General features: G+C 43.2%; 1 non-coding gene across 1 annotated transcript; it reads left to right on the top strand.

Annotated features, from left to right (window-relative positions):
* Positions 1-10,003: 10,003 nt before the first annotated feature.
* On the top strand, positions 10,004-10,130 carry LOC150066681 (small nucleolar RNA SNORA40). Its single transcript, XR_016534668.1, has one exon. It is a non-coding gene; the product is annotated as a small nucleolar RNA SNORA40 (small nucleolar RNA).
* The last annotated feature ends 5,568 nt before the right edge of the window (positions 10,131-15,698 follow it).

Here is a 15,698-nt window from a genome sequence, read left to right on the forward strand (position 1 = left end):
AACTCTTTGGCAGATATGCTGTTTATGCTGTTTATGTTGCCAGCCTCCTTCTCCAAGACTGAGAAGTTCCCTGTTTACAGGGTGCAGTGCTATAAATATGTACATGGCCTGTGTCGCTGCGGGAACTCCATTTTTCCTTCCCAGTTCAAAGCACAGAAGGAAAAGGAAGCCACAGCCACTAGATGGCAGACACTGGGACCCTCCAAATTTAGGCCACTGGAAGGTACAGCCCCTGGAGCCTCCAGCAATGCCAAGTGTTAACAGTTGCTCTGCTCAGGGAGGCGGGGGAAGGGGGGACACTTGAGTCTATTCTGGAAAGCTGTGGGTGTCTGGGGAGTCTGCAGTGTGGTTACAGAATGATTTCTTTCTGGGCGCCCATGACTCACACCTGTAATTCTAGCTACTCAGAAAGCTGAGATCTGATGATTGTGGTTCAAAGCCAACCAGAACAGGTAAAGTCTGTGAGACTCGTCTCTCCCATTAACCACCAAAAAAATGCTAGAATTGGAGCTGTGGCTCAAGTAGTAGAGCACTAGCCTTGAGCAAAAATGCTCAGGGACAGCGCCCAGGCCTCAAGTTCAAGTCCCAGGACTGGCACCAACCCCAACCCCCACCATGCCCTACCCCCCAAAGTGATTTGAGAGTGCTCTTAGACCTCACCAAGATCCTGCCAGCTGTACAAACTTAATGAGCTTCAGATGGCTCACCCAAGACCATCAGCTCTTCTCTTGCAAACTGTGTCTAGAAAAAGCTCAGCCAGTTCACTGATCTAGATGCTGAAAGACCCTGAAGGTCTGGTTCACCACTGCAAGGAAGGGGAGGGGTACAAGAAATGGCATTTGTTAAGCATCTGCAGTGAGGAAATATGTCTACCCAATCCCTGAGCCTAAAAACGATGACATTGGAGTTAGGCGGTGCCTCCCCCCCATCCTCCCACCTACCCAGCCTATTCTGCCTTGCAACCTGGGAATGGTCTTCCTCTTCTATCCTCAGCAGCATCACCCACTCCTGGTTCTCACCTCCTGGATAGCTAGTTGTCCTCTCAACCACCCTTCTCATTTCCCATCTCCTCCCTCTCACCCCCTCCCTGTTCCACACAGCAGTCTGAGCACTGATACCATCACACCAAAGTGCTCTACTCACTAACTGACCACAACCCCTCGGGCAGCCACTGGGGCTTGACCTCTTCTGGATTCTTCCTGCCTCCTCACCACCCTTCTCCCCATCCTCAATAACTGTTCTGGGGCTGCAGGAAACAGGTCTAGGCTGCCTCCGTCCTGGTCCACCACCCTTCTGCTGTGTACAGCTGGCCCCCATTCCCACCCCAAGTCTCCGCAGCTAACACTGGCCGCCGCCTCCTGACTGTTTACTTCAGGTGGCAGGTCATGAGCTGCCTGGGTCTGTTGCCCATCTCCCAGACAGGAACATCCAGTCCCAGCATGGAGGGTGGGGTTCTTGCCTTTACTTTTGTCACATGCTGTCACAGGGCCTGTCACACCTCCCAGAGGGGTTAAGGAAATAAGCTGGATCTACAATGGATACAGATGGAATTTCTCTCCCAGTTTCTGCTCCTCTGCCACTTCATCCTTTCAGTGGATGGCATCTTGCTGTCCCTACAAGGGGCTGCTACCGATGACATCTTAGCTCAAACACTTCAACTGGCTGGAATCTGAAATCCTCAGTGGAGCAGCAAAAATCCTTCACACCTTTCCCAGTGCAGTTACAAGTATATTTCCAAATGTGTTTAGACATAGGTGTGTGTGTGTGTGTGTGTGTGTGTGTGTGTGTGTGGCTATATTTACATATACTTAAAACATGCAAATGTAAATTTATATGAATAAATACAAACACATTTGCCCCTGAATCCTTCATAGGACCTCAGTGTTGGCAGAGCTCCAGACGACAGGCCTGGCCCCAGTCATCTGATCCTCCGTTCTCAGCAGCAGAGTCTGGGCCATGGGAGAATCCGTTCTGGTGAGCCAGTGACAGGATTGCCCCTACTACCTGGCCGCATGCTGAGTGAGCTCATGTTCTCACATTTTAGCCTGAGTCAGTTCCTTTATGCCCAGCCATATTCTCTCATCATCCTTGAAGGGTTCGGAAACCATCACTGGAGAACCATCTCCCACATACTCCAGAATGGGGCTCAAGATCCAGAGATCTGGAGTATGGCTTCCTGCTTTCCCCAGGAACCCCTGGCCTTGGCAAAGGGACTTGTGACAAAAAAGCATGCTTTTTCTTACAAGAAATCCCATTGATTTCAGAAATACTGTATTTTGTGGCTAATCTAAGAACTCTAAGTTTAAGGGCCCTGTGAGGAGACTGCATGATATTCTATTGAGAGGAACACAAAGATTCAAGAGACCGAGTGTTTTGATTGCAGCATCATTTGTGTTTACCACTGGCTTCCTACCCAGCTGTGGCTATGATGTCCCTGAGGTCAGCCAATCGGAGGCCTGGATATGAGAAATGGATGGATGGGCAAGCTGGCAGGCCTTAATTTGGTGTGCAATAACATCAAGAAGGCAATGTGACCAAAGGGGAACCTAAAAATATGTGCTGGCGTCTGCTTCACAGCTTTGTGCATGCTTGGGGCTCGGTGGGCCTCCTCCTTTCCCAAGTGGGAAGTGAGCATGCTGAGGACGCCAGCTCAGCAGTGCTGGCTGGAGGATGAAAGCACGGCAGCTGGCCAGGCAACAGCTGCCAAGCAACACTGGCTGTGGCTTCCTCATCTCCCCTCCTGGAAGGCCAAGCCTGCTCGTCTCTGAGTGAACGTGGTAGTCTCAGTGCGGGGTGTTGGAGATGGATAGGCAGCATGAACAGGTCCCAGTTTTCAGATCTGTCCTGCTCACAGTCCTCAAACACCTATGTTCCATTTCATGTCCTGGATGGCCCTCATGTCCTTGGCAAACTACAGCAGTCAGACAACCAGAGCAAGTCCACAGACCAATCCTTGTGCCATCTGATAGACCTTTATGACATAAGAAATCCTGATATGGAAAATAGAAACTTAGTATTAGGTGACAAATCATGTCAAAAAATGACTCCCTGCACCATTCCTCCCTATACCAACCACATTTAGCCCCGAGATGCAAGAGCTTACCTTTGTAGGTTCTGAGAAGACCACAAAATAATGTTCATGGAGTAGACTCTCAAAAATATCTGAGTAATAAACATTTCTAGGATTAAGACACCTTCACTAAGGCATGCATTAAAGTATTTCATAAGTATTTTTTTAAATTAGGTTTATTTGGGTTGTTTTGTTGTTGTTGTTGTTGTTGTTGTTGTCTTATTTTCAACTCACTTTGTGTCACTTTGTAGCCCAGACTTGTCTGGAATTTGCAGGCAACCTCCAAAATTCTGGGATTACAGGCATATAACTGCTTGCCTGGCTTATAAATCATTTACTTTTTGAGAGCCAAGTACACTAAAATTTGAGAAGTCATTATCAAATGATGGGCAATTAGTAAAGGAACATAAAGTAATTTTTGAAGTGAAGCCACATTTTTGTTCGCTAAAAACAACTGTGACTGCATAATGTTTTTCAGAAATAGAGCTACCAAGCAAAGTACTACACTAGGGGTCACAAAGATACTCTATAACACACCTAGCCTGGGTGGGGGAACGACCTCAGTTCTGAGTCCATTTTCCTTTATAAATACCTGTAGGGAGTAGCCAGGAAGGGTGATGTCAAACTCCTTACTTGTTCCCTATGTCTTATCATTTGTTACTTAGTGTGTATGTAATGGTAAATTGCATATCATGCTATTGCTTTAAAAGTTTCTTATCCTTGGTGGTAAGATACTATCTTGTTTTCAGACCTAAAACTATGTACTCATTGACATGATTCAGTTCCAAAATCTGATCTTTCAAAGGGTGTTGGGGGCCGAGTGACACCATGTCTAATAACTTTATGCTGAGACAAGGCAAGGCACAAGAGGCAGGACGCAAGACTTGATTACCATTGCTTACAAATGTGTTATTGTTTATCACTCTCTGCTAGGACCTAGAGTGAGGGGATATTAGCTGGAGGGACTTTCTCAGGAGGGGGGGTTTCGGAGAGAGAGATTTTCCTGCCTTGATGAAGCTGCGTGGCGTCTCTGTTTGTGCTCCAGGAAAGGAAGGCTGAGTGCGAGAGGAGAGTGGACCCTCTCCTCTCCTGGCTTGGACTGGTCAGGGTGTGTTTTTCCCCATCCCTCCTACTAGTCGAGAGGGACCCGGGACGAAGGACCCCGACAATGGGGGACTTGACAAAAAAAATGCCCCCCAGGTGCCTTTGCCCTGAGCATTTATTTCATGAGATAAATAGTTATTGCCACAAACAGAGACTTTTGGCCAGGCACAGGTGGCTCACACCAACAATTCTAGCTACTCAGAAGGCTCAGATCTGAGGTTCTAAGCTAGCCCAGGAAGAAAAGTTGAGAGACTCTTAATTCCAAGTAACCAGCAAAAAGCTGGAAGTGAAACTGTGGGCTCAAATAGTAGAATACCAGCACTGAGCAAGACAAGACAAGCAAAAGAGCAAAGCCTTGAGTTCAAACCTCAGTACTGGTACATATGCGTGCGCGCGCACACACACACACACACACACACACACACAGAATCACTGTTGTTGTTCTTTCGAATCCTGTCAGACCCCTCAGAGTTACATTCTGAGTCATCCTAAATTTAGTTAAGTCCCTAGCATTCCTAAAATGCCCAAGGGGATTTTTTTTACCTTTATTAGACTTAAATAGTTGATGTTACATTAAGTATAATCTTGCCAATAAAATGCAACTCCATATTTTTCAGATTTTGCAAAAACATAGTTGATGATCCAGATAATTTCCTATTTTCCATTCTGAGAGGAAATCATTAATAAAATCATATTCCTTGCAAGACTTGAAATTTAGCTATGAGAAGACACAAACTGCCCATAAAGGCAAGATATAAATTAGCAGTGAAGAAACAGCCTGATTACAATGTCCAGATGGAAATAAAGAACAGAATCACTCTTTGTCAAATCAAATCACATCTTAATAAGTTGCTGCATCATCTCTGTTGATTTTATTAAACTGGAAGATATCAAAGAATGATTATGACCAGCAAGAACATCTTCATTTCCTGTGCTCATTAGCATCTAGCCTTTGAGTCTTTTAGTTTGAAGGTGAATTTACCTCTAATTGGCTAACCTTCCGAAGCAGCCCATATTTAAAAGAAAACTATCACCCAAATGGAAATAATCAGAATTAAGAAGCAGGAACCCTAGTGTCTGGTCAAGTCTTTTATCAAGGAAAGAATCGAAACACTTCTTTTAGGGTGCCAGCTGATAACTACAAGTTGTCATAGAAACAGGATGTATTCAAATCATTCAAGGAATGGCGTTCTACATCTGACTAGGTGTTCATCTCTTCCAAGGGGGGAGAAATCGTTGTAGCTGAAATCCATTATATTCCTTTCTAATCTGCCCTAGCAACAATCATTTTCTTTCTTTTATATAGGAACACACACACAGAGGTACTGTCTCATAAAAGAGAGAATTAAAATTACTTGCAAAGGAAATGGTGTGTAAAGAGAAGGACACAAAATGAAAATGCATCACATAGTATAAACCCTCTGATGTGTGGGGAGGAGGTGGGAGTAGGAATGGGACAATATAACACCTCCTTCTCCTACAAAGGGATGTAGCAGTCCTTGACAGCATTTGCAAGTACTTCCCACAGAATGATCTGGGCCACAAGACTTCTCTGCAAGTTCAGGCGATTCACTAGCTGATGTGATGTCATCACTGACAACAACAGACTCCTGTTAGCCCACAGATCTGATTTTTTTAAACCAACCTTCCCTCCTTCCTTCCTTCCTTCCTTCCTTCCTTCCTTCCTTCCTTCCTTCCTTCCTTCCTTCCCTCTTGTCTCCTTGCCTCCTCCCTCCCTCCTTCGTTCTTTTCTTTTCGTTTTTTATTGAGACAAAGTCTTGCTAGGCTAGTTTAGCCCAGTCTAACCTTGAACTATCTTCTATCTTTGTTTCCTATATGCTACAATTATAATATGTGCCACTATATCCCAACAAGCCCACACACATTCTTCCAGAGCTGCAGAAGAAAAGGAGGACAGGGTTGAACCAGCACTTTGTACTTCACAAGACAGCTGTGGTGCTAGTGAAGGAACCCAGAGCCTTGCACATGCTGTGATAAGTGCTCTACTATTGTAACAGATCCTATCTCAGAAACCAAGCTGGGTATGATGGTACATGCCAAGAATCCCAGTTTCAAAAGGTGACAGAGGTAGGTGGATTGCAGTTCAAGAGAAACTCTAGCTAGATAAAATTGCAAGACTCAACTGGGCACTGGTGGCTTATATCTGCAATCCTAGCTACTCAAGAGCCTAAGATCTGAGGAATGCAGTTCAAAACAATCCTGGATAGGAAAGTTTATGTGACTCTTACCTCCAATTACCAACAAAAGCCCAGAAGTGGAGCTGTGGCTCAAGTGGTGTTCAAGAGTGCTAACCTTGAGCAAGACAGCTAAAAGGACCCTGCCCAGGCCTTGAGTTCAAGCCCCAGGACCCAAAAATGAAAACAAAATAAAACTACTTCAAAATCTAAAAAGGAAACTAAAGGAAAAATTATTGGAAATAATAACTATGAATTTGTGAACCCTTAATTGTGTACCACACTGTGTTTACCTAATCTACATGTCAGCCTTTGAAAGTTAGTAAGCGTATCTATATCAGGACAAGATGGTTAAATGCCCATTATTTGGCAGGAAGCCTGGAGTGCAGCCCTCGTCTCTCTAGTTCCATGCTTTTGTACCTAACATATCCCCAATCTCTGGAAGGGGTGGTTCGACCCTCTGACAGCATCTCTATCATTCAGAAATGAGGTCAGCCTTGACCTGGCAGTAACTGCAATGAACCCTAACACCAAAACACATGAAAAATCAGTCACCCAGGACAGATCAAAATCAAATTGCACCGTACTGAAAAGGAAAACACACAACACACACACACACACACACACACACACACACACACACGGGGGGGGGGCAAGGATAGATGTTCTTTTTTCCAGAGGAAATATTATAGATGAAGAGATACAGAAGTAATATCTTTGGCAGTCTAAGAAGAAAATAAACACTGCCATTCTAGAATTATATACCCATTACAATGTTTTTTTCAAAAGCAATGAAAAAGAAATATCTACAGGAAAAGATAAACACACTTTTCTGATTCCCTCTTGAGTACAGTTAAAAATCTTGAACATTATTGATAATCCAAATATAAGATGACATTTAAAAGGGGGCAAAAAAGGGACCAAGAGAGTGTAGCCTAGTGGTAGAGTGCTTGTCTAGCATGAACAAGGCCCTGGGTTTGATTCCCTGGTACCATATCATAGAAAAAGCTGGAAATGGCACTGTGGCTCAAGTGGCAGAGTGCTATCCTTGAGCAAAAAGTATTCAAGGACAGTGCCTACGCCCTGGGTTCAAACTCCAGAACTGGCCAAAAAAACAATAAAAAAAGGGAGGGGGCGCAAAAAAGTGTCAAAGTCCTACCCTCTGTGACTTCACTTCCTCCAAGCAAGCTCTACCTCCTGACAGCCTATCCAGCTATGAACTCACCAATGGATTAGCCCACTGATGAGACTGGCAACCTTGTGATCAGGTCAATTGGTCCATAAAATGGTGACCAATCTTTCGGAAACATTTTATATTCAAGTCAGAACATGGACTGTGTTAAATAAAGATAACAATAAAGCATGTGTTTCATAATGTAAATAAAAGAAATGTATGTAACAACAGCACAAGGTTTGTGAGTATGAACTAGTCTAAGCCTTAAAAGTATATGAAGAGATTTATCACTTTTACATAGATTGCTATATGCTAAAGATGAATGCTATAACAAAGAATTGAAGCTAATAATACAAGGAAAAAAAACTCACAAAAAAAATCATAAGAAAGGGCAGAGAGTATAGCCTAGTGGTAGAGGGCTTGCCTAGCATGCACAAAGCCCTAGGTTTGATTTTTCAGTACCACATAAGCAGAAAAGGCTGGAGGTGGTGCTGTGGCTCAAGTGGTAGAGCACTAGCCTTGAACAAAAGAAGCTCAGGGACATGGCCTGGGGCCATGAGTTCAAGCCCCAGGACTGGAAAAAATATCACAAGCAATAATCTAAAGGAAAGTACAAGCACAGAGGAAAAAGAAAAAAGGAATATAAGACAAAAAAAAAAATCGAACAATGAGCTGGGAGTTTGGCCTAGTGGTAGAGTGCTTGCCTAGCATGCACAAAGACCCACGTTCGATTCCTTGGTACCACATACATAGAAAAAAAAGGCCGGAAGTGGTGCTGAGGCTCAAGTGGTAGAGCTCTAGCCTTGAGAAAGTCCAAGGACAGTGCTCAGGCCCTGAGCACAAACCCAAGACTGGCAAAAAAAAAAAAAAAAAACCAACAAGATTTACATCTTACCATGTTAGATGTTAGATGTAAACAGTCTCCATAACCCAGTACATTGTTACAGATTCTTAAACTGGATTGAAAAACAGGTCCCACTTTAAATGAAAGATGGACTTGAGTTAAAAGTAAATCCCAGAGTGTGTATTTGTTTTTCTGTGATATGCAGAAACTTTCTAATGTGTACGAAACCACATGCTTGTACACATGCACAAACAAAAACATAAACACCCTGAAATCCCAGAATTTGGTGTAAACAAAATTAGAAGTTACTATGATCCTTGGTTTGACTTGCTAATCAGCCCACAATAATGTTTAAAATTCAAAAACTGAATGGAAAAAAAGAATATACTGTTAAAAAGGAAGATGGGAAGGCTCACTAAGTAAATTTCAGAAACAAAATATGACAAGGAATGAGGGGCTAATTAATAAGAAGAGTGGATTCACCTAGAGGACATAGTACACCTAAACATTCTGCTCCTCATAGCACACCTCCAAAGCACACAAAGCAAGCACTGCTAGAAAAGGAGAAATATACAAAACCCCAATTATAGTCAGACAGGTCAATGCCCCTCCTTCAAAAATAGACAGAACACAGAGAGAGAAAAATCAGTGAGAATATGGAAGATTTTAACAGTATTATCAAACAACCTTGCCTGACTGATAATCATAGACTATTCCGCTGAAGAACCAGGTAACACATGCACTTCTCGTGTGCTCATAGAGAGTGCACCAACACAGGGCACGCTGCCACATAGAACAAGGCTCAGAATGCAAGGCATGTGTGTACATTTTGACACAAGGGGATTAAAGCACAACAGCCTATTCTATATAACCTAAGGACAGAGTGGGGAGGGAATTAGAGAGGGAGGGGGAGAGAGGGAGGGAAATTAGAAAGAATTCTGAAATGAATGAACCTTAGAACATAATACCAACTTTATGGGATGATGCTTCATGAATATTTAGAAGTCAGTACAGGCTCATGCCTGTAATTCTAGCTACTCAGTGGGCTGAGATCTGAGGATCAAGGTTCAAAGCCAGCCAAGGCACAAAAGGACCTGAGACTCTTATCTCCAATTAGCCTCTAGAAAACAGGAAGTGGGGCTTGGCTCAAGGGTAGGGCAGTAGCCTTGAGCTGAAGAGCTCAGAGACAGTGCCCAGGCCAGGTTCAAGCCCCAAGACCAACAAAAAGAAGAAGGAGGAGGGGGGGGAAGAAAAGAAGAGGAGGAAGAAGAGGATCCCCTAGTTCTCAACAGAGGTACAAATATGATTTAGTGAGCAATAAATTTTTATATAGTGCTGGAACAAAGCCAGGCAGTAATGCCCCATGTTTATAATCCTAGATGTTTAGGAGACTGAAATCTGACCAGTATAGTGGGAGCAGCTGGGTAGGAAAGTTTGTGAGATTCTTATTTCCAATTAGCCAAAAGTTGAGTTGTAGCTCAAGTGGAAAGCACAAGCCTTGAGTGGAGAAAGGCTGAGTTCAAGCCCCACTACAGGCACAAAAAAGGGGCTTGAATGACTGGATATCCATGTTTGAAAAACTACATATAGCACGTGTGTGTGTGTGTGTGTGTGTGTGTGTGTGTGTGTGTGTGTGTTCAATTGGTAACAAAGCCTTACAGACAGTGCAAACAGGAAATCCTCTTTTGCAACCCAGAACTCATTGCTGAGTATGAGTTTTTGGTACATGGAAGAAGCAATATGAAAAAAGAAACCCTACATAATTTTTGATCTCCATCTCACACCATTTATTAAAATTAAGTATGGGACATAAAACTAAAGAATCTACAATAATAAAAGTGCTAGAAAAATCTTTATGCCTCCAGGTTAGACAAGAATCTTCCAAAAAGCATGATTTATTTAATAATCCAAAGGAGTACAGCAGAAGTGTCAAAATGAGTCTTCCATTTTTTCAAAATACATATTAAAAGAATGAAAAGAAGGAAGTGGCAGTATGGCTTAAATGGTAGAGCACTAGCTTTGAACTGAAGAGCTCAGGAACAGTGCCCAGGCCTAGAGTTCAAGGAGAGAGAGAGAGAGAGAGAGGGAGAGAGAGAGAGGGAGAGAGAGAGAGAGAGAGAGAGAGAGAGAGAGAGAGAGAGAGAGCACAAAAGGAAAAAAGAAAAGAATGAAAAGGAGAAAATATATGCAAACAATATAGCTGAAAAAGAACTTGATTCTGTAATGCATGCAGAATTCTCAAAAGTAAATAAGAAAATCTATTACCTATGGAAAGATATAGACTAATAAAAATGAAGAGGTTGATCTAGCAAAGTCCAGGACCTAATTACTTGCCAGTCAACTCCCTCCTTCTCTCTCCCCATCTTCTGAGGGTATTGAGGACTGGACTCAGTACCTTCCAAAAGCCACTTGAGCCACATCTCAGTCCAAGCCTCTACCTCTTAAACGTTTCCTTCCATTCCAATATATGAATCTCATCCAAACCAAGGCAACAGACTAGTTAAGTCAAGAGGTAAATGCTGTATCCTTGAAGACATATCTTGTAGGCCTTTGCTCTATAATACAAGATATTTTAGGAGGGCCTCAAAAATCTGTACCTTAAGAAACCTGCAATTCTCTAGAGAATAGAAGGTAATTTCAATCCAGTAGTGATTGCTGCCTGCGAAGACAGAAAGGTGGCAGAGGACACAGACTCGCCACCTTGACATGTCAATCACACCTTTATGTCAGGCACACACAGTGTCTTGGAGAACTGGTTTGACATGCAGAGCAGCAGCTGGAGGAGGGATGGGGGTGGGGGGGGAAGGCCCGGCAACATTTAAAATTGAGGATCACAACAATAGCCACTAGAGGGAGCTCCAACAGCCACTAAGCTGTGGCTTTAAGGCACATGAAAAACTATCACAACAGAATTTTGCATGGTGACAACAGGTTAATATTGACTCTCTGTTTGATTCTTTTTATTACTGATGGTGTTCATTTTTGGGTGACTGAAGCACTGCTGATGATAGAGTGGGTATTCTGTGTTTTGCACTAGAATTGTGCAACCCCCAACTTGATATAGTTCCATCATGTTGACAGGCTTTTCCCATCTGCTGTGTATTCCTCAATAATACCCCTATATGCCTGATTGAGAAGTCAGACCAAAGCTGGAAGTAGAGCTGTGTGATTCAAGTGGTACAGTGAGTGCCAGCCTTGATCAAAAAAGCTAAGCAACAGAGTCCAGGCCCTTAGTTTAACCACCCCTGCTCACCCACTCCCAATACGCCAGAAGTCAGACTTGCAGGCCAAACAGCCTCAATTTCCACCTTGTCCTGCCACTTTATACTGCATGGCCCTGTGCTCTAATTACTGCTCAACTCAAGTTCTACCTCTGGGAAATAGCGTTTTGAAACATATATTAATCAATGAATGCAAGATACATTAGTGCATTAACAACAACAACAAAAAAGGCTCTGGGGCTGGAGGCATGGCTCTGATGGTACAGTGCTTGCCTTGAGTTCAACTCTAGTATTGTCAAAATAACAAAACCCCCAAAGGTAGCTTTTCTAGTAAATACACGGCAATATAAAGGCACTGACAAAATATGAACTCTTTCATCCCTCTAACCAAGCTCACTTCAGTATCGAAGCCCTGCAGCTGGAAATGTGGAAGCCCACCAAGGGCTACCCTGGCCTCCATGACAGCCAGCCCCTGAGAAGGTCCATGAAGTCAGACCTTACTGGCCTCTGTTCCCTTACAAAATCACAACCAGAAGTTTGTGTCACTTTCAGTCACGACCCATCTTTCAATAAAGACACCACAAAAGGCCACAGATATCACTTTGCTTGGATTTGCATTGCTTTTTTACAATTCCTAATTCTCTTAGAACATTTACAGAACTGCACAACTATCACCACTGCCTGTTTTTTTGTTTGTTTTTGTTTTTGTTTTGTCGGTCATGGGACTTGAACTCTGGGCCTGGGCATCGTCCCTGAGTTATTCAGATCAAGGCTACCACCCTACCCCTTGAGCCACAGCGCCACTTCTGACTTTTTCTGTTTACATGGTACTGAGGAGTCGAACCTAGGGCTTCATGCATGCTAGGCAAACACTACACCACATTCCCAGACTGAAACACAGACTTTTAAATGTTGGCTTTTCCCACTTGGCATAATATTTGGAAGGTTCACACATGTTGGAAAATTATGTGTCAGATCTTCATTCCTTCTTACAAATGAATGATATTGCACAGATGAGTAACTTTTGTTCACTTGTGTGTGTGCACATGTGTCCATTTGCGTGTACATGTGATTATGTGTGCCAGTTCTGGGGCTTGAATTCTGAGCATGTGTGCTATTTTTGACTTTTTCCACTCAAGATAGCGCTCTGTCATTGGAACCATAGCTCCACTCTGGCTTTTTGGTGGTTAACTAGAGAAGAGTCTCATGGACATTGTTTCCTAAGCCTGCACTGAACCATAATCCTCTGATCTCAGCCTCTTGATTAGCTACCAAGCCACTCACTCATTCATTCTTCATGAGCACTTCCTTTGGGTTAATATGATTATGGCTTCTATGAATATTCATGCACAGGTTTCTGTGTGGACATGTTCATGTTTTCATGTGTCTTGGGTATAAAGCTAGGAATGGAACTGCTGGGTTACAAAGCAACCCTCTGTTTAACGTTTTGAGGAGCTGGTCAAACGTTTCCAGAAGGAGCTATGGGATATTTCACTCCCACCAGCATTGTATGAATTCTTTTCTCCATTGCCAATGCACACTGCCTCAAGTAATGGCTGTGATATGTATGTGATACTCTCAGCCCAGATTCTCAGACCTGACATGAAAGCCACAATGGCTAAAGAAGGAACAATATGGCAGGAGTTGACCTAATATCAGGTGCTTTCGCTTTCTCTCTCTCTCTCTCTCTCTCTCTCTCTCTCTCTCTCTCTCTCTCTCTCTCTCTCACACACACACACACACACACACACACACACACACTTAAAGAACCATGCATTCTGAAATCTGTGCACTTGCCTGGATTACTGCACATCTTAAAAAGGCAAAGCATCACACTGAACCCAAGGAGCATATTCCTTCACCAGCAGGGAAAAAATGGCAACTCAAAGTAAGAAATGGTATACCCTCAATTTATCTGACTCATATTCATACTTCCAGAGGAATACCGAGGACCTGTGACATACAGGATACCCAGTATCCTGCAATATCCCTGATCTGGGATAAGGAATACACAAGTCAGTCAACTCAGTATACAAGTACAAGGTACAAGCACTGGTCTTATTAGATAGGAGAAGAATATAGTTACCACTTACGTTATGTGACCTGTGGGCATACCTTTTGCTATGCTCTTTGAATCTTTCATATTCAGAGGTTCAGAGAAGAAAATCAAACACAAACAACAACAAAACTAGCCCCCGGAGGCTAAGATAGTAACTGGTGGCCTGTGGGTTTGAACCAGAGTATACCCAACTCCAGCACCTATTTGGACTCTTAGACACAGCTTCCTCCCACGGAAAGGCCCAACAGAGTGACTCATGTCTTTGCTGGCCTAGCATCCATTGGATGTAGATTTCGTGTAAGAGTTGAGAACACCGCTAAGTCAAAGCAAGCGTCTCTAACTTGGTGTTCTGTGTATTTATTGGCCCAAAGCCCAACATTTTGGTGAGGGGATAGTGGCAGAAATGGCTGCCATGATCAAGAACCCATGGGCTTGGTGCAAACCAGTCCCTGGAACAGTCTGGTTTCCATAGCGACCCACACTCTGTACATGTACTTCGAGAAGCAACATCGCTGATTTGGAGTGGGAATCCCAACTTTTCTATGTGCAAAAGGAAAATTTGGTTATAAGTATAATGGAAACTTTTTAATAGGGGAAAAATATTAAAGCTGCTTTACTTTGATATGCAAGTACTTAATTTAGTGTCGACGAAAGTATTTAAAATTTTTGCCTGAAGCTTCCTAGAAACAGTAAAAGGAATAGCAGTTGATTCTGGCCAATGAAATGTTGATGACTTTTCCTTAGGTATTAATCCACTCAGCAAATGTTGAGAAGGAAAGATGTAGACATATAAATGCTGAGAGAGTGTTGTGATTTATACATTTTTCTACTGCCACTTCTGTTATTTGATTCAGGGCAAATGACTAAATCTCCAATCCCAAAGAGAAACATATGAGGCCGTATAGATAGCAATAGAAAAACACAGTGAAATGCAAATTCCAGGGAAGGATTACCTCTTCTTCAGCATCTTTACTAAAGAAATAGTGAACAACCCTTGCCTTCCATTGTTTCAGATATGCACTGAATTTCAGTGCTTAAGAACCCCAAGAAAGGCAGTACAGTGTGTCATTAAGTAAATGTGAACCATCAGGATGCTAAACGAGTGAAAACAAGGATTTTCCTTTCCACTCAGACACCAGAGCGGCTCTGTGTAATATTGAAGTGCTGGATGAGGTGGTTTGGGAAAACCAGGCCCTTTCTTCTACATACACAGGCACCCTTGTTTGTTCAGTTGCTGTCCATGGCTTTCTTTCATCCAGAAGTCTGTGGTTCCAGTGGGGAAGAGGGAAGAACCTTGGGCCTTTTGTGGTGAATGCTGGATCAAATTAACCCTCTTCTGCCTCATCTGCTAACTGAAGATCAAGAAGATGGACTCCTAGATGTTCACCACAATGACTCAGGAAGAGGTCAGGGATTTCTCACAGTGACAGGCTCACAACAAACACTCAGCAAGTGGAAGACACCATTGGTGTTACTATAAGGTGCCCAGACAGGTTGTGTGTGAGCTGCAACAAAGCATTTCCTCCAACTGCAAAGGTCAATGCCATGGCAGGACCTCATTGTCTAGGGCGCTCTCTTCTCTCTTTCTTTTTGTACTGGTACCGGGACTTGAACACAAGACCTTGCGCTCTTGCTTGCCTTTTTCACTCAAGGCTGGCACTCTACCACCAGGGAGTCATATCTCCATTTCCATCTTTTTGCAGATTAACTGGAAATCAGACCCTCATGGATGTTCTGCCTGGGCTGGCTTTGAACTTCGATCCTTAAATCTCAGCCTCCTGAGAATCACAGGTGCTTAGCCACTGACAACTTACATGTCTCACTGTAGACAAAGACATAAATAACTATTTCTCATCCTCTCCTGCTGACAGTGACAGTCAATAATGTGTGCATGTTATAATGCAGGGCTTCTAGAAAACTCTTCAGAAAGATAGCCAACTTAAATCTAGGGAGGAAAGCTTACTTTGGCCCCTTCTCTTTCTTTCCACCTGGAATTCCAAAGCAATGGCTGGGCTGTCTGCGGCCCAACTG

The sequence above is a fragment of the Megascapheus bottae genome, chromosome 2 (assembly GCF_031878675.1).
Source record: "Megascapheus bottae isolate mThoBot1 chromosome 2, mThoBot2.hap1, whole genome shotgun sequence".
In the NCBI taxonomy this organism is placed as follows: Eukaryota; Metazoa; Chordata; class Mammalia; order Rodentia; family Geomyidae; genus Megascapheus; species Megascapheus bottae.